Source organism: Pleurodeles waltl, chromosome 8 (assembly GCF_031143425.1).
Source record: "Pleurodeles waltl isolate 20211129_DDA chromosome 8, aPleWal1.hap1.20221129, whole genome shotgun sequence".
In the NCBI taxonomy this organism is placed as follows: Eukaryota; Metazoa; Chordata; class Amphibia; order Caudata; family Salamandridae; genus Pleurodeles; species Pleurodeles waltl.
The window spans coordinates 1,325,894,627-1,325,914,694 of record NC_090447.1 but is presented as its reverse complement, the minus strand read 5'-3'; positions in this window follow the sequence as shown (position 1 = coordinate 1,325,914,694).

Genomic DNA, 20,068 nt, shown 5'->3' with positions numbered 1-20,068 from the left:
TGAACACTTTGTTAGCGAGTTGGTTTTGATTAACCAATCGTCTAGGTACGGAAACACGTGTATTTGCTGCCTCCTGATATGTGCAGCTACTACAGCTAGGCATTTTGTAAAGACTCTTGGTGCTGTTGTTATTCCGAATGGCAACACCTTGAATTGGTAATGTATTCCTTTGAATACGAACCTTAGGTATTTCCTGTGCGAGGGATGTATCGGTATATGGAAATAGGCGTCTTTTAGATCTAACGTTGTCATGTAGTCTTGCTGTTTCAGTAGTGGTATTACGTCTTGTAACGTGACAATGTGGAAGTGGTCTGATTTGATGTAGGTGTTTAGTGTTCTGAGATCTAATATTGGTCTCAGAGTTTTGTCCTTTTTTGGTATTAGAAAGTACAGTGAGTAAACTCCTGTGTTCTTTTGTGTTTTTGGTACTAATTCTATTGCTTCTTTTTGCAGTAATGCTTGAACTTCTAGTCCTAGAAGGTCTATATGCTGTTTTGACATATTGTGTGTTTTCGGTGGGACATTTGGAGGGAGTTGGAGAAATTCTATGCAATAACCATGTTGGATAATTGCTAAGACCCAAGTGTCTGTTGCTATTTCTTCCCATGATTTGTGGAACTGGCTTAGTCTTCCCCCCACTGGTGTTGTGTGACCTGTGAGTCACTGTTTAGTTTGAGGGGTTTTGGGACCCTGAAACTTTCCCTGGTTTCTTGGGAATTGGCCCCCTCTGTATTGGCCTCGAAAGCCACCCCTTTGATATTGTCCCTGGTAGGTAGGTGGTCTGGTTTGTGAGGTGCTGGCTTCTGTGGTTTGACCTCGAAACCCTCCTCTGTAAGTTGTTTTGCGAAATGTGCCAAATGTGCCTCTGCCCTGCGGGGAATAGAGTGCGCCCATGGCTTTGGCTGTGTCAGTGTCCTTTTTTAATTTCTCAATTGCAGTGTCCACTTCTGGTCCAAACAATTGCTGTTCATTGAACGGCATATTTAGCACAGCCTGTTGTATCTCAGGCTTGAAGCCAGATGTGCGCAGCCATGCGTGCCTCCTTATTGTCACGGCAGTATTTATTGTTCTTGCAGCTGTATCTGCTGCATCCATAGAAGAGCGTATTTGGTTGTTGGAGATGTTTTGCCCCTCTTCAACCAATTGTTTTGCTCGTTTCTGGAATTCTTTGGGGAGGTGCTCGATGAGATGCTGCATCTCGTCCCAATGGGCCCTGTCGTATCGCGCTAGGAGTGCTTGCGAATTGGCGATGCGCCACTGATTTGCAGCTTGTGCTGCCACCCTTTTCCCAGCTGCATCAAACTTGCAGCCCTCCTTGTCCGGAGGTGGTGCGTCGCCTGATGTCTGCGAGTTGGCTCTTGTACGAGCTGCTCCCACGACTACCGAATCTGGTGTCAGTTGCGATGTAATAAAAGCAGGGTCTGTGGGCGGTGCCTTGTATTTTTTCTCCACCCTTGGAGTTATTTCTCTGCTTTTAACAGGCTCCTTGAAAATTTGTTTAGCGTGCCTTAGCATTCCCTGGAGCATGGGAAGGCTTTGATAATGGCTGTGGGTGGAGGACAGGGTGTTAAAGAGGAAGTCATCCTCAATAGGCTCCGAATGTAGGGATACATTATGAAATTCGGCTGCCCTAGCTACCACCTGTGCATATGCTGTGCTGTCCTCAGGTGGTGAGGGTCTAGTTGGGTACGAATCTGGACTATTGTCCGATACTGGTGCATCATAGAGGTCCCATGCTGCCTGATCATCTTGGCTCATGGTGGTATGAGCTGGTGATTGTGGTGGAGTCTGTGCCGGTGACACATGAGTTGACTGTGGTGGAGAGGGTGGTGGAGTTACCCTTTTTACCACCTTTGCTTGTGGTGGCTTGTCTTGCTGTTGAAAGTCAAGTTTCCTTTTCCTTCTGATTGGGGGGAAGAGTGCTGATTTTCCCTGTACCCCTTTGGATAAAGATCCGCTTTTGAGTGTGATCTACGTCTGTAGTTTGTAATTCCTCCTCAAACCTGTGTCTTTTCAGTTGGGAGGACATTGATTGTTCCTCTGAGTAGGAACTGGCTTTCGGTGCGGTTGCTGGGCGTTTTGGCACCGAAACCGTGTCTTTTGTTGTTTTCGGCTCCGAAGAGATTTTCCTCTTTTTCGGTGTCGTACTGTCTTGGCGTCGACCATCGTCGGTGCCGCTATCTCTGTGCCGAGCAGCTTCGGTGCCGCTGTCTCAGTGTCGACCCTTGTCTGCGGCACTTTCTCAGTCCCGAGAGTGCTGCGTGCCCGTGTCTCGACCTGAGTCGGACGATCTCGGCACCAGTTCACCCTTTTTCGGTGCCGATGGACGGTCACCTACTTTATGGGTTGAGCCATGGCCTGTCGGCAGTGGCGTCCTCTGGTCTTTGTCTGTTTTCTTGTGTGATGCTTGTTTCGACGTCTTACTCACGGTTTCTTCGACGTCGAATTCTTCTGAATCCGATTCGTGGATGGAGAATGTTTCTTCTTCTTCTCCCTCTTCCTCGAACCGTTGTTGTCCTGTCGGCGTGGCCGCCATCTGCAACCGTCTGACTCTTCGGTCTCGGAGCGTTTTTCTCGATCGAAACGCTCAGCAGGCCTCACACGTCTCTTCTTTGTGCTCGGGTGACAGGCACAAGTTACAGACCAAATGTTGGTCTGTATAGGGATATTTACTGTGGCATTTAGGACAGAATCGGAACGGGGTCCGTTCCATCAGTCTCGATGTTGCACGCGGTCGGGCCGACCAGGCCCCGACGGGGGATCGAAATTACCCTGAAGGGCTACCGGAGCTCTTCAAGATTCGGTGTCTATTCTAATCTAACCCGATACCAAACGAAACAATACCGACGAATTTTCCGTTGATTCTGACTAGCTTTTTGACCCGAAACATGGAGCGAAAAGGAACACGTCCGAACCCGATGGCGGAAAAAAAACAATCTAAGATGGAGTCGACGCCCATGCGCAATGGAACCTAACTGGGAGGAGTCCCTCGGTCTCGTGACTCGAAAAGACTTCTTCGAAGAAAAACAACTTGTAACACTCCGACCCAACACCAGACGGCGGACTATGCACAGCATGTGTATCTGCAGCTACACATGCCACCGAACCAGTAGTTTTATAAAAATAGCCAATATTTATCTGTGTAAAACAAGACCAAAACAAGAAAAATCCAACATACAATAACAAAGATATACATTTTGCCAGAATTAACTTAAAAATACAGTTCCTTGAAGTCAGTAGCTCTGTCTGGGGCTATCACAACGTTGTGAACAACAAATCCAACAGTTCAGTCTGACTGTGGGATCGGGGGCCAGCTACGGTGTCGGGAAGACCCGCAAACAGTACCTTGGAAATGTAGGGCATTGTGGTCCTTGCGATGAGATCCAGAGTGCGGCGTCACTAGCTTCGGCAGGCATCAGCGGGTGTCGGTTCTGAAGATCGGTCATCGGGCCCTTTAAGTCACATGCGTTGCAGATTGAACTCTGGGCTGATGAAGTCAGGAGCACTGATGTTGATGATGTTGGGGCTGCGATGCGAAGCAGTACGATGCGACATTTTGTGTCCACAGTTCACAGTGCAAGCAGCAGCTCGATGGTGGTGTCGCTGAGACCAGGGTTGTGGTGTGAAGCAGGGCGGTGCAATGTGCGGTGTCTCCAGGTCGCAGTGCAGGCAGCCTCATCATCGTTGCTGAAGCGCTGTCTTCTGTAGGCCCTAGGTGGTGGAATGACATGGGGCAGGCCCCATGCGGCACCCACGGGTTGCAGTGCTGACAGGGGCATCTGTTGACGATGCTGGAGTCGATGGCACTGGTGTTGGTGGTCCAGGGGTGCGGTGCGGGCTGGGATGGGGATTTGTGTACCTCACTAGCAGTGTCCTCAGGCCACGGTGCAGGCAGTGGCCTCGGTGTCAGCGCAGAGCGGCCGCTCCGGGGATACCAAGGCTGTGGCGTGAGCAAGGCGATGTGGGTGCGGGGCCCACAGGTCAACGTGCAAGCAGCAGCTTAATGACGGCACCATGTGGCGACATCAGTGAGACCAGGGTTGCGGTGCGAAGTGGGGCACGGCTCCATGCGGTGGCATCTGGTCACAATGCAGGCAGCAGCGTTGATACGCCGGTGTGATGGTTTTTCTTCTATTGCAGCACAAAGCACACAGTTCCCAGTGTGCTAGGCAGATGAACATAGAATGTTTGATATCCCTGAGACTTTGAACGGGAGCAAGTGCTACTTCACTCCTTTGGAGAAACTTCACAAGCAGGATACACAGCGAAGTCCAGTCTTTGTCCTCTTTAAGGCAGAAGCAGTAACTGCAGGACCACACAGCAAAGGGGCAGTACTGCTCCAGCTCTTCAGCTCTTCTCTGTGGCAGATGTTCCTCTTAATCCAGAAGGGTTCTCAAAGTCTGGGGTTTTGGGTCCACTAAGTACACTCAGTTCTGCCTTTGAAGTAGGCAACCTTGAAAGGAAAGTCTCTGTTGTTCACAAGATCCGGCCTTGCCCAGGCCTGACCCCAGACACATTTCAGGGAATTTGAGACTGCATTGTGTGAGGACAGGCACAGCCCTTTCAGAAGCAGTTGTCAGCTCCTCCCTCCCCACTCTAGCCCCGGAGACTCATCAGGATATGCAGGACACACCTCAGCTCCCATTGTGTCACTGTCTAGAGGGAATTCACAAACAGCCCAACTGTCAGTCTGACCAAGACGTGAATTCCACAGGCAGGCAGAGGCATAGAATGGTTACGTAAGGAAATGTCCACTTTGTAAAGGTGGCATTTTCAAAAAGACACTCTAAAAAACAACTCTACTAGCAGATGTATCTTTAAATTGTGAGTTCAGAGACCCAAAACTCCATATCTCTATCTGCCCCCAATGGGAAACTGCACTTAAAAGATATTTAAGGGCAGTCCCCATTTTAACCTACGGGAGAGATAGGCCTTGCATTAGTGAAAACCTAATATGGCAGTATTTCACTATCTTTACATGTAAAACACAGTGCTACATGTCCTTCCTTTTAAATACACTGCACCCTGCCCATGGGGCTACCTGGGGCCTATCTTAGGGGTGACTTACATGTAGTAAAAGAGAAGGATTGGCACGTCGAATTGGCAGTGCAGTGGCAGGTCTGAGACATGTTTACAGGGCTACTTGCATGTGGCACAATCGGTGCTGCAGTAGCATTGGATTTACAAGCCCTGGGAACACATAGTGCAGTTTACTAGGGACTTACCAGTAAATAAAATATACCAATCAAGGATAAACCAATCACCAGTACAATCTAAACAGGGAGCACTTGCACTTTAGCACTGATATGCAGTGGTAAAGTGCACAGAGACAACAAACCAGCAACAACAAAGTCCAGCATACCACAAAAACAGGAGGTCAGAAGGCAAAAAGACAGGGGAGACATGCCAAAAGATGTCCGGTATAATAATCAACATGAATACGAAGTTCAAGAGATTTGTAACTCTAAATATTTCTAAGGAAAATTGCAATGCTTGGTTAATTGGAAAGGTTATAATCCATGTACTTGATCCTGGGAGCCTGCAGATCAGATCCCTGCTCCTGATCGGTCAGACAATTCTTCTCAAAGAACACTTTAAACATGGAACTCCTGAGAGGTGGCAGTGTGTAAGGAGCTTCTCTATACCTTTTTCCCACATGCTGGCTATGTTGTGGCAGGTTAAGGGACCTGCTAGACTCTGCAGGACTTTGTTTTCTTCAACGAGAATGCCACAGCTTCCTTGCCTAGCACCATCTTTTGTTTCTGTTGTGCTCATCAGGTTTCCCGATCATGCATAGAATTCTGAGGCAGCTTTCCTGCATGCTGGCTCCTGGTATACACCACATGCAGAAAATTAATCTTTAAAGATGTATTTTGGCATTTTTTAAACATAACTCAAGCTTTACTTCATTTACGCTGAAAGTTAATACCTTAATTCATGTTTTAGACCTTATCTGTTATGTTATTTTTTTCCCAGTCTGCAATGGCTAAACCACTTTTTCTATTATAAAACGAACTCTAATTGGCTGTCCAGTTTTGTTGCAATTGTTTTATGTATCATTGCTTGCGCACTGGACTCCTTGGACTTCTCGTCTCTCCGAATCCAACTTATTCTTTGCTTGTCTCGGTTGCCTGACCTGGCCAGTAGGAAGGTTTTGTCTGGTCTCTAGTTTTCTATCCTTCCTGTTGGGTTAGTTTCTGGAGCAGTCCCAGCTTTCTGGTCCAATGTGGCATTTGTTACTGCCTCTGAAAGTAAGTGGCCTTATCTTTGCACAAAGAGGACTCTTCATGTGTCACACAGAAGACCATCTCTTGACAGCGACCTTGCTGTCCTGGGCGTCATCAAATCTCTTGCTGCCCTCTTGCTGCTGTTTGGAAAGTTTAGTGTGAGCACCCGGGGGTTACAAAACCTCTTCACTGGGAATCTGCTATAGTGAAGCCGGTTCCTGGTCTCCTTGTCTGAGCCGGGTGGGCTGTGCTGAGCCATTGCTCGGGCCCTTCGAGCTCCTTCAGTCCTTGTCACACGAGGCGGGCTCCTGTGCTCGTAGGTGCTCTGAAGTGCTAGTTTCCTCACAGTGGTAGCAAACTGCAGGGTCACCCAATGGGGGCGTGGGTGTTAGCTGCCTTAGTTTCAGGTCACAGCCAAGTTACCTGGTGCTACGTGGCAAACCCCACAACAACGGCACATGGCAAACACACAGACGCCAGTTGCCAGCACACTGCTCCCTTTGAACAAGGGAGGCTTCACCCCTCCCAACTCTGATTGGCCCAGTCAATTTGAGCCTCAACCTATTGCGCGAGTAGGATTTCAGGCCTGCCTAGCTGCTATCCAGGCTGCTGATGCAGAGAGGCAAAAGTGTTTTTTCAATGCCTGCCCTTCTCCCCTTCATTTGCACTGGAGGCCGCCTGCTCCGCTGCTTTACCCACCAGCACATTAACTATGGCACCTTGATGGTCCGGCTGAGCCTCCCCGCCATTACTCTTCCACTAAAGACACTTCCTGGTAGGTTGAATAATTCACTAAATCACCAATAGCAGGGGTTGCAAGAGTAATTCTTCTCTAGATGGGAGCAAAGTCCACCAAATGTATATTTTGAAAGCATTGGTAACACTACATTGTGTAGACAACTATGCCATCAATCCAGACCTAAGAAATAGAAACCTCTAAATAGACTATCTACCATGCCTTAAGATAAATGAAAAATATACACTCCTGCTAAAGGGTACAGCAACAGCCCAAGCAGAGCAAGAAAAATACTAACACCCTTTAAGCTGAATGATGTAGGAGTTTGCATTTTAAGTTACTGTTTTTGTTCTGAATTGTTTGAGGGAACATTGTGAGCTGATGGCATGCCTGAACAAGATGTCTATCTTTAGCACCATATTAGCTGAAGATGAAGCCACCATCCCTACACCAGAACGGAAAGTTGTGTATCCCTTTGATTGAAAAATACAACACCAAATCTCATTCACTGACTAAAAAATGCAAACACCTCTATGGTAATAGAATAATTGTGTAAAGAGACCAAATTATGTAAGTATGCTGCCAGAAGCACCAGTGACTACAATTTGGCCAGACCGTTAGGTAGGTATGCATCAAATTCCAGGTTGCTTGTTATCCATCACTCTGCATTACACTTTGCTGTGCTCTAGCATGGCATGCCATAGGTTTTTGATTCTTGCATATGGTCTGGATACCACTTCTGGGATTTGCATCCCTCCTGAAATTCACTCTGTGAGCACCCCCCACCTCACCATTTCTACTTCAGCATTTGGTACCCTGAATTCCTACGCTTTTGACATCATCCATCACTTTACTTTGCTACAGAGACTGAATAACATAGGAATTACTGTTTTAGACAGGATTTCCTTTTATCTTGCTGACCAATCCCTCATCTTCATCATCTTTCTCCTAAGCACTTTTCTCCTCAAAAGCAGAAGTCTAACAAGCTTCTATTATCGCCCCAATTGCGTCACTGTCCTAATGCTAACCCAACACAAAGCTTTTAGGTGGGGTTTGATTGTAACTCAAAGTATCGCAAAGTGCTCAATGAGATGCCTTGCTCTAATGTGTGGGGTGGTACTGTGAACTGTGAATGCTTGGGCAGCATACCAGCAACAATACTATATTTCTTTATCTGCACAATCATCGGTAACCTGACATACATAGTGATCTAACAAAGTTTAGCTTTTCCTTTTTGGGTTATGATGTTTACAATTTACGGCTTGATTAACATCAGTATGTTTTAGGTTTGTATGGCAGCTCAACTAAATGACACTGTGTGCTTGTTGTCCTCTAAATTTATTTTTAAATTTTTTTTTGGTTTTTAAAGGAATTTTTGTAATCACCTACCAATGTGTACACTGTCCATGCCTTAAAACACTATTTTCTTACACCTAGTAATTCCCCTTTGGTTTGAGGCTTGCACGTTCCTATGATGCCTATTCTCTACTATGGGATGGTAAGCCTTCCTTGTCATGTCCGTTGTGCCACACCTTGTTTCGGGGTTTACTGTCTGCATCACTTTTTGCACTTTTTAGACACTAATCAATGTCTTCATTTTCACTTTCATGCAGGGCGACCTATTGACCAATTGACGGTGACAAGTAGTCCTCGTTCAGTAAGTGACTTCCCAGCAATTATCATTTATATAAATAGGAGAAGTAGTTGTTAAGGTCCTGATGAAGCGCCAAGGGATCATTTTTTGACCGTAGAGGGGCGAAACATGTTGACCACATTGTGTTAGGACTAGGTACACTACATTTTTCCTTCCCATGGAGTACAGTGGGACATTATACCCCTCATTTACTCCTCCTGTTTCCTTTTTTTAATCTTGGCCTGATCCTTTCCCTGAGTTATTAAATGATGATGCTTAAGGCTTAGAGCCAATTTTAATTCACTTGTCTCTCCTACTTTTTTCTAAATGTCTGTACTTTCTGCAGACCTAACTACATCTGCTATATTACCTTCGGTTGAGTACCACCACCTTGTTTGGGGTGGTCCGCCAGACATTGCAGTACTGGTCTGACGAGGAGATTGCCCAATGATGAAGCTCAGCATCCTAATGGATGTTTGAGGGCTCTCCTGAAAATACTGGCACCTCCTCACCCTGCATGTGTATGTATTGGAACAGTGTACTATTTCTATTCACAGTTTTAGGTCTTGGGAGACTGTACACTGGACAACAATTCTCCCAGTTCCTCTCTTTTTTTGATAGGTTTGAACAGCAGCTGTGCTGTGGGACTTACATTGGTTCCAAATCGGGACAACTTTGATCCTTTATTTTTTCCTCTTTTCCGTCTAGTCTGACCAGGGATAATTTCCAAGGTCTCAGCTATGACGACGAGGTAGTCTCGGCCACACTGCAGGCCCCTTCTATTCTCGCTAGTGATGGCTCAGGTTCAACGGGTAGTCTTAAGGAGGATTGGGACAAACTATCCTCTTTAAAGTGTGAATTGATCAAGACCATAATGCATGGTACGATCATGATGGAATACCTTAGAGCCAACATTGGCCTGAACGGCCTTCTGGTTTCCAATGTGCCCAGGATTTTCTTACAGGACTTGGCCTTTAGGAAAGACTGGGCTCAGATTGCATGGAAGTGCACCCGGGATTGGCTGGTTCTCATCATTAACACCTCAAAATGTTTAGCCAAATCCATCACCATACAGATTAATTGTGTTGAAAGCACGATCAAAACTAGAGTCACTTTAGCGGCGTTCAAGAGCCGCCTTGTTGAGATTAACTCGGAACTCAACGAGACCAAAGAGTTCCTTACCCAGCAAAAAATCTCTAAATTACAAAAGGACATTAGTAGATTTGAACGGGAGGAGGTCTATCCCTATATCAAGGAAGACTTTGAGGCTGATGCACAGTCCCGTTCATCAGATGAATACACAGTGCAGTTCCTCATCCGATGGATGGAGCACTGATGATAGCATGCCCCAACCCTTTTACAACCTTCCTCAATACCCCACTAATCAACCCTTTTTCCAGCAGCCTCCTTATCCATTTTTTCAACCTCGCCCTATGTTACCTATTGGGCCTTTTTTTAGGCCGCGGCCAAGGCAGAGGAAGAGGCAGGAGAGTTCATTGGGGCAGAGAGGAACCACAAATGGTCACCCAGAGCCAGGGCAAGATTCCCCCACCGAGGACCTAGTGGTTAACCTATCCAGTAGACAACTATCGGTACATGAATCAAGAGTCCTCAATAGAGGCTTAGGTTTCGTACCCACACCACCTGAGAACTTTTTTCGCTTAAATTACGAGCTTTCTCAATTTTTTAGAAACGTTTGTCTTCATTTCTTTTTTAAGGACCGACCAGAGCCTCCTATTGTTGATGACACAGGTTTTTAAAAAACCCTCTACCTTTGTTCCTCCATCGCATGCTCTTCCATGTGAGGTCCTGGCCTTTGAAAAAGCTGTCCTATCAGACCTTGAGCAGGTCCATTCTAAGCAACCATTCATTAACTTACCTACTCTTGAAAGGGAGGCCCTTAAAACTCTGTCCACGGATCAATCTATAGTGGTTAAACTAGCTGACAAAGGAGGGGCTATAGTCATCATGGACACCTCTGACTGCAGGCAGGAATGCCTCCACCTCCTCAGTTACACTACATACTATGCACCACTAACTCGTGATCCCACCAGTATTTTACAGACTCAAATCAAGAGTATGATTGAAGAGGCCCATAACAATGCCTGGATCTCTTCTAAGGAAGCTGAGTTCTTGGAGACTGTTCATCCCCGCACTCCGTACTTCTATTGTCTTCCCAAGATCCATAAGGGTATCTTCCCTCCACCTGGATGCCCCATTGTATCCGGCATTGGCTCAGTTTTAGAACCTTTGTCTACTTTTTGTGACTTTTTTCTTCAACCCCTGGTGAGAGATTCCAGCACTTATCTCAAAGACACCAAGGATGTCCTCAACTTGATTGAGATTGTCAATTCCACTATCCGAGTCCAGGCACTGATCAGCTTGGATTTAGAGGCCCTTTATACGAACATTCCCCAGGAAGCCACCCTACGAGTCGTGGAGTCTGCCCTCCTCCAGAGTTCCTGGTCTTCCTCCACTCCTGTGCATTTTGTGATGCAATGTGCTACACTAGCCATTACGCAGAACTTTTTTCAATTTGAGGATTCCTTGTTTCATCAGATTCGGGGACTTCTATGGGCAGTACATTCGCTCCGAGCTTGGCATGTCTGTACATGTACCATTTTGAAAAATTGTTCATTTTACCTACATCCAATTTTTTCCATGATAATATCAAATTGTGGCGGAGATACATAGATGATATTCTCATCATTTGGCATGGTCCTCTTCAGGATGTCGATCTTTTCACCAACTGGGTCAATACTTTAGACCCCTTTTTGAGATTCACCACTCATACTTCCACTACCCAAGTTCTGTTTTTGGACTTAATGATCAGGATTGTTGACGGTAAACTTGTTACCGATACTTATCACAAGAGCACTGACCGTAATAGTCAAGAGAACTGACCGTAATAGTTTGCTATTGTACAACAGCCACCATCCAAAGGCCTTGCGAGATATTCTTCCTGTTGGCCAATTTTTGAGGCTGCGTCGTAATTGCAGCTCAGTTCAATCTTTTGACGTTCAGGCTCTTGAGTTGAAACGTAAATTACATAATCGTCACTACACTAAGCACATCATCAATCCGGCCCATAAGAGGGCTCGGAACAATCACCAGTTATGAGGGGAGCAGAAGCTTGTTTGACTTGTGTATCTACATACACCCCCCTGTCCAACACTGTGAAAAAGCTCATTAATAAGCGTTGGAACATTCTACAGTGTGGTGGTACTCAGATCCCTAGGACTCTTTTTGCTTTCAAAAGGTCACCCAACATTAAAGATCTAGTTGTTCATACACGTCCACGCCTACAAGAAGACACGACCAAACAGACCACTCTAGGGAATCTCCCCCCGGTCACTGGGCACTACCTTTGTGGTTCTTGTAATGTCTGCCCTTTGACCAAACGGGTTGACCAATTGCACTTGAAATATGTTGGTATTTGGCATCTGAATAGGCATACTAATTGCAACACTCGACAATGTATTTATATGATTACCTGCCCCTGCAATTTGCAGTATGTTGGCATGAAGACCAGACCTGTGAAGCAGAGAATTAATGAACATCGAAGTAACATCAGGTATTCTCGTAGTACCACGAAATTGAGCTCACATTGTTTGGAGGTGAATCATGCCCTGACGATTTATGGTGGATAGTTTAACAGGTGCCCAGACACAATAACAGTGATACCAAGTATCTATTTCGAACAGAACAACGTTGGGTTTTCAGACTTAAGACATCTAGTGAGGGTCTGAATGATCAGATCCAGTGGTGCTCCTTATCACCTTAAATGAGTTATAACGATATGTCCTTTCACTGATTTGACATTTACTGACTTTTGATTTTTCTATGCTGACTAATGTTTTGATGTTTTCTTATTGCCTACATTGGTTCGCAGTAATATGCTCGTTTCATCTTTTCCCCGTCCTCTAGATTTTTTCAGGGACGTTCTATTTACTCAGTAGCCAGGAATTACATTTGCGTTTTTCTCTGCAATATTAACCACATTAGTCTTCTGTGGTTTTCTTTAATCCCTCTATCTCCATTTTTTGGCTGCTATCAGCGGTGTTATTGAACACCCATTTTTGGTGTTCCCCTCGACTACCTAGGTGGCCTCCAAATATTCACCTATGGGCATATGGACATCGTCTACTAGTAAGATGGCTGCCATCTTTTCCATTTCTAGTCCTTCCTCGATCTCCATGATCGAAACCAGACTATGCCAATGACTGAGTAGTTCCTGTATCGACGTGATTGTTCGCGCTTCGATTGCCGGCTATTTATAACCTCTCGAGACGCTGTGCTTCTGTCTTCAGGCACGCGTCTCAGGGCAGGTTTACAGAGGGACCGAAGGGAGATCAAAGTAAGTTTTTTCTGTGTATCTGTCCCACTGACAATCTTTCTACCGCTAATGTACTGACGGCCTCTTATTTTCCACATGAGTCTTTGCTTTCTCGGATACGATCGTTTCACCTGCACTATGTTTGTTAAGACTGGCACACATAGTGGTCTGATAGCGACCGGCTTTCTCTTGTATGAGTGATGTTTTCAATGATTTACCAACTGTTCGAGTAGCAGATTGCACTAGATTAGAGTGACAATACTATATTTTTTTATCTGCACAATCATCGGTAACCTGACATACATAGTGATCTAACAAAGTTTAGCTATTCCTTTTTGGGTTATGATGTTTACAGTTTACAGCTTGATTAACATCAGTATGTTTTAGGTTTGTATGGTAGCTCAACTAAGTGACTGTGTGTGCTTTTTAATCACCTTCCAATGTGTACTCTATCCATGCATTATAACACTATTTTCTTACACCTAGTAATTCCCCTTTGTTTCAGGGTTTACTGTCTGCATCACCTTTTGCACCTTTTAGACACTAATTAATGTCTTTATTTTTACTTTCATGCAGGGCGACCTATTGACCAATTGACGGTGACAAGTAGTCCTCGTTCAGTAAGTGACTTCCCAGCACTTATCATTTATATAAATAGGAGAAGTAGTTGTTAAGGTCCTGATGAAGAGCCAAGGGATCATTTTTTGACCGTAGAGGCGCGAAACATGTTGACCACATTGTGTTAGGATTAGGTACACAACCTTTTTCCTTCCCATGGAGTACAGTGGGACATTATACCCTGCATTTACTCCTCCTGTTTCCTTTTTGTAATCTTGGCCTGATCCTTTCCCTGAGTTATTAAATGATGATGCTTAAGGCTCAGAGCCAATTTTAATTCACTTGTCTCTCCTACTTTTTTCTAATTGTCAGTACTTTCTGCAGACCTAACTACATCTGCTATATTACCTTCGGTTGAGTACCACCACCTTGTTTGGGGTGGTCCGCCAGACATTGCAGTACCGGTCTGACGAAGAGATTGCCCAATGATGAAGCTCAGCATCCTAATGGATGTTTGAGGGCTCTCCTGAAAATACTGGCACCTCCTCACCCTGCATGTGTATGTATTGGAACAGTGTACTATTTCTATTCACAAGCATACCAGCAACCCCAGATGACTTTTCTCTGCTACTTCTGCTCTCAACTGATGAAGGGCTAAACCCAGAAGCACTTCTAGAGATAACAACACTACTTCCACCAACTTTGTTGAAAAACTATAGCAACTTTGATGTAAGAATACTGCATTTACCAGGATGCAATGGGGTGGACTATGCTGGGATGAGAGGCGGTGTGCTCCCTCCTCCTGTGTTGCTCTAATTTGTATTAAGGGAGCTTTGTGTGGGTGGTGCATGGATATTCCTATGCAAACACCAATAGGTTTTTACACAAATCTCCATCTACAAAGAATTTCCTATAGGGAATTGCACAAAAATCCTGTGCCTTTTCGAGGCATGCGTAACAAGGAGAAATGTTTCCATTTCACCTAATTTTTCTAATTTTGAATGTGTATTTTATTGTACAGAACCCATACAAAGTGGGAAAGCCTTAAACCATATTTTTGGTATTAGAAAGACCCACTTCCAATACAAATCTATGTTTCAGACAACACAGACATGCTTCCTCTATGGTACAAGGCAGTCTTTATTGACACGTGGCTGCCTAAGTGCACCAGGGTAGGGATAGAGCAGAACAGTACCACTTCTTAGTAGATATGGCACTGCTCTGCTCTCTCCCAATTACATAATGCAGCACAGCAGCTTTCTTACTGCCCTGCATGACTGCTATGTAAATCTCTGCCCAGATTATTTGATCTCACTTACTAAAGCTACCCTGATGACACCCAAATCATTATAAAGCTTAAACACTCAGCAGGTCTTTGCTCATATGACATAGGCCAATGCCTTCAAGCCATCGATAAAGGGATATGTGACCGGGTCAGCCCGATCGTAAGCGAGGCACCAGCAGGACAAGAGTTGTTTTCGCGTTCCCATGTTGCCATGGGAACGCTTTCACGGCGAGGCCGGCATTCGGAGGTTGCCTCGACAACCTCCGATGACGAGGGCACAGCGGATTGGCCAGCGGGAGGACAAAGGCCAGGGATTCCCCAGGAGAAGGGAGGAGCGGCGGGAGAGGACGGAGGAGCGACTAGCAAGGACGAAGGAACGGCGAGCGAGGAGAAAGGCGGCGGCGGTCGGAGAGGACAGCCTCACAATCCGGAAGGCAACCCCGAGGACGGAGGGCAGTCCCACTGGCCGGGAACTTGTGGAGACGACGCCAGGAAGAACAGAGTGGTACCGGAGCCCAAGGGGACCAGACCAGACGACAGCGGGACCGGAGACCAACGAGAGGACCTCCACAGAGCCAGCCACGGCCCTGGAGGGCCGTGGCTCTGGAAGGTACGGTCCTTGTGGACAAACAGAGGGGCACCTTAAAGGGAGACAAGCTGGGGAAGGGAGGGAGGCAGGGTGAGGGGAGGACAGGGAGGGAGTCAGAGGGCACCAAAAAAGGGGCACGTAAAAAGCACCAATAATAAGCACATTTGGGAGATAAGGCAATAGAGACACAGCCCACAGTCCTCACTGGCACCCCCCTTCCTAAACCCATTCCCCAGTATTACAGCTAAGTAAAGGACGTATGTAACGGCCTTCATTCCTCTCACCATCGGTATTTATCCTTTTCTCCCCTGTATGCTACCCGGGATCCCATGAGGAAGATCCAAATCGCTACCTAAAAGGAAAGAGGAAGAGAAGCACATTAGGAAGACGAAGATCACCACCCAAAGAAGGAATAGTCTCTAAACCACTTTACAGAACCCTATACATCATTTATTTGAAATAACAAATAAATACTTACCTTAATAACCCGAGCTGCCTCTACTGAGTGTCTGTACTGTTGGGACTGCTACAGGATATTAATCAGCCGTCTGAAACTTAATTGGTACACAAGTAAAACTGGAATACTTGAGTACTTTTTTATCAAGTAACCCTAATCCATTTGTCCAGAATACATCAGTCCACCCAAATCCCAATCACTTTAGGAGTAATTATTGACTCCTGCCTCTCACTTGCAGCATGTAATTAAAAATAACCTTAAATCATGGTTCAACAGCAGCGTGATACACTGTGAGATATTGATGCCTGATACCTAGGTTTCCCTCAAAGAGTGCATGCCTAGTGCTTTCATGTCTAGCCTATGCCAATGGTATTTATTAGAAAGTTGTTCATTAATTGGGGTGGATGTTAGTCCAACAAAAGTAATAAAGTCACAAATCTGTTAGTTCTAGACAAAGTGTTCACTAATTTAAACCTGAGCTCAACCTCTGGTAGGTATAGCACAGAGCAGATAGGCTTAATTTGACAAAAATATGTAAAGCAAGATAGTTAAACAGCAACAACAGAATACAGTAAGAACCCACTCCAATTAAAAAAAAAAAAAAAGTACAATTTAATAAATAAAATGACACCAAATGATAAAAATCCAACTGATGGAACTTGAGATATGAATTTATAAAGCTTTAGGAGAAAAAGTTTCAAGAAAAAGTAAAGAGGCAATAGAAAGTATTGTTCACATGTGACAAAGTAAAGAGGCAATAGAAAGTATTGTTCACATGTGACTGGTCCCTAGGTGTGATTTCAGCCCAACCACGATGGACTGCAGGTTGGATATGCAAGCAGGTTTGTCCTGGTCAACGTTTTTACCTTCTGACTTTGTCTCTGAAATGGAAGTCAGAAGTCAGAATGGAAAGCAGAAGGCTGTGTCTGAGGAAGTTCCTTCAAAATGTGATAGGTGTTGAGCAAGACCCTACTGAAACAGCTGGTTTTGGCTGGAAAAACTCAGAGAAGGAAAGTCAAAAGTAGCACCCATGAAGTCCTCTCTTTTATTGCCTTTGCCTGGTCAAGATTTCTACCCTCTGACTTATTCTCTTTTTTGGAGCTTGCATTCCTTAACAAAGCAAGGCAGCAGGCTGTATCCGAGAAGGTCTCACAGAAGATGAATACACTTGCCGGGAGAGCCTGCCGAAATGGATTTTCAGATGGCAAAAAGCTAAAAGTGGGATCAACCTGATCTTCTTGCCTAGCGAGGCTGCACCTAAGGCAGTAGTTTACTGGTTGGGCTGGAGGTCTGGAATCCCAAAATGTTTCTAATTCCAAATTATTTATAGATTTCAGAATACATCCTTAATGACATCATTAGGGTTCCCAGGTCCTCACGAACAGCACTTAGGAGTCAAGACTCCAGCAAGGTACGGTCCTCTACCAGTTGTAACTGGTCACTCCAGAAATAGTCTCTTGCAGCTTTTTATGTCCCTGTAGACACTCAGGAGCTCAGCTGATTGACCCCTGGAGTCTATTTCTTTGCCCTGAGTATACATGGAAGCAGCTCCAGCCCTTCAGGTTTCTTGGCATGTTTCAGACAGCATGTTCAGTCCTCTTCTGTTCTTCTGCAGGTCCAGTAAAAGTGCTGCTGAGCTATGGGTTTGGTGCCCGCTTTATACATTTCACTAGCTGGTGGATGGGGGTGACTCCTGGACACTTCATAGCCAGTGAAGAAAAAGTTACCGGGGGCAATCTTTATCACTTTTTCAGCACACCCTCTTTACCTTCCTGCAGACTATCCCACAGTGCACTATTCTAAAGGAAATCCAATATGATACAAGTCTCCCGCTTCTGAAGAGATCTTGTGGGCCAGCCAGAGGTGTTTAGGGAAACGAGCAGTCCTTTCATCACTACATAAAACTGTTTCTGGGACCAGCTACTCCTCCCACTGTAATAGTATCCAATCTGCTAAGGAGGTAAGAAAAGATCTAAGGCTTCTATTTCTCAGGCTTCCCCTTGCACTTGACTAGGAAGGGACAGTTCTCAACCTTGTCCCTTTGAAGTAAATTAAAACTTGTACCATCTCAGTTGCTCATCCTGGTCTGAAAGGTGTCACATACTTCACCATCAGCCCATCCTGCACCAAGCCGAAGCCACTGTCTCTGCTCCAGTAGCAGTTTTCACACCTCATTGAAGCTAACCACAAGCAGAAGCAGCAGCTGGCAGGCTAATGCAAACAAGCATCCAGAAGCTTCAGGCAGGGAAAAGGTAACTTTCTAAAAGTTACTTTTTCCAAATATTTATCAAAAATATAACCACCATTAAATCAAATATTTTAATAAATACTTACAATAGCAGTCAAACCATTTCATAAATTGTTCCAAACTGGAGATAAAAAAAAAAACTATCAATCCACTCTCTAGTTGTCCATATAGAACACCCAGAGCCTTCACAATGATAATAACATTTGGGATCTTGTCACTGTAGGAACAGGCCAACATTACATTTCTTCGTGCCCCAAAGTAGGCACCCTGCCTGACGGGCCACAACCTCCACTTAGGGGGACTTATTCATATTTAATGTAAATGTTTTCCTACTGTCAAGAGGATTATTTTGATAGGTCAGAATACAGGTTTAAACTGCAGCAGTCAGGCTATATTGATAGACCTGAAGCCATGTTTTACTTGTCACACTAGTGGAAGCACAATAAGTGTTGCAGACCACAGGCAACAGTTAGCTATCCAGGCCATAGGTGTAGTTTATACACTGCATACTATGGCCTTACTGGAAAGTGAATTAAACCATAGGGGATTTGCCAATTTCTACATGTTTAGGGTAAGAATACATATACTGGGTACTGGAAGGTAGCATCAGAACATGCATACCCTAAACATATGTATCAGGGCCCACACCTCACTGGCCCTTCAAACCTTACACTGAATGTCCATATCAAGTAGTATCACTTTTAAAGTGGTATGTATTGTACATTGGGCTGTATATGATAATTGATACATGATACTAAAACTCTTTTCCTTTGATGTAAACTCTGTACCTACTACCAAAAAAAGTTACTCTGTTTCAGAGTGTGCCCACACCTGACCATCATTTCCACCAGAAACGTTTTCAGTGGCTGGAGATCCTTCGTCATCCAGACAACAAAGCTAAAGAACTCAACTTCTATGAGGTTAAGAATAATAGACAACCAGAAAGCTTTAAAATGCAAATGTATGTACCTGTTTGTGCGACAGTGACTGTTATCAAACTTTTACACATGACCTCTTACCTTGAGCACAGCTGCATGTTTGCCGCAACAAGATTGGATGATATTTCCAATAGTTACTCACTAGAATCCATACTTCCTGCACTGATCATACTAAAGAACCACAACATTTCAATCAAGCACACTAACAGGCTTCACAATAATCTGACCACCATTAATGTGCTTTATGGCTACTTGGTATATAAGGCGCTAAATAAATGTTTCAATACAATACAATGTCAGTCAAGGTATATAGTCTCTGACCGATAACAATTCAGATAACCTATGCACTCTCTGGCATGCAACCAGCCAGTCAAATAAAGAGTGCTGAGAGCATACAGTTCTGGCGAGTCATGCTGTAAAAATGAGAAATACCAAAACATTCCGGCGACAGGAGGAAAGATTTAATTTAACCTCCTCACATACTCCACTCCCACCCCAATCCCAGTTCTAAACTCTTTTTGTGACATTTTGCGCAGTTCGCTGGTTAAGCCTTCATAGCTTTTTTCTACAGAAGATATCCAGGCCAAGTTCTCAGCCTTTTCCCCCATATGCAATGGATTGTAAAGGTGTACAAGTTTTGTTATTTACCCTACAGGAGGGGCATGAAAAATAATAGAAATGGGGCTTTTTTTTTTAATTAAAACTGGTAAAAAGTGCTGTGCATGAAAAATTATTTCAGCAAAAGCTAAGATCGCTTTCTTCCTGCCTTCAAAAATCACTATTTTTGTGATTTTCTAAGTTATGAGTAATAATTCTTATTTTTACACTTTCCACCTGCTTGCAAATAGTGGGTGAAAGAGAAATTAAACCTATTGGTGAACCCAGAAAGCTATACATTTGTGAAAACTAGAAAAACTTCTAAGAAATCTGTGTATTCCAAGAGATCAATTGTAGCTCACTCAAAGTTTTCCCAGAGACAATCACAGTTGTAGCAGTAACAGTAAGTGGAAAACAAGCCTTGACAAAGCCAATAGGTTTCGGCAATCCGAGAGCTATAGGTG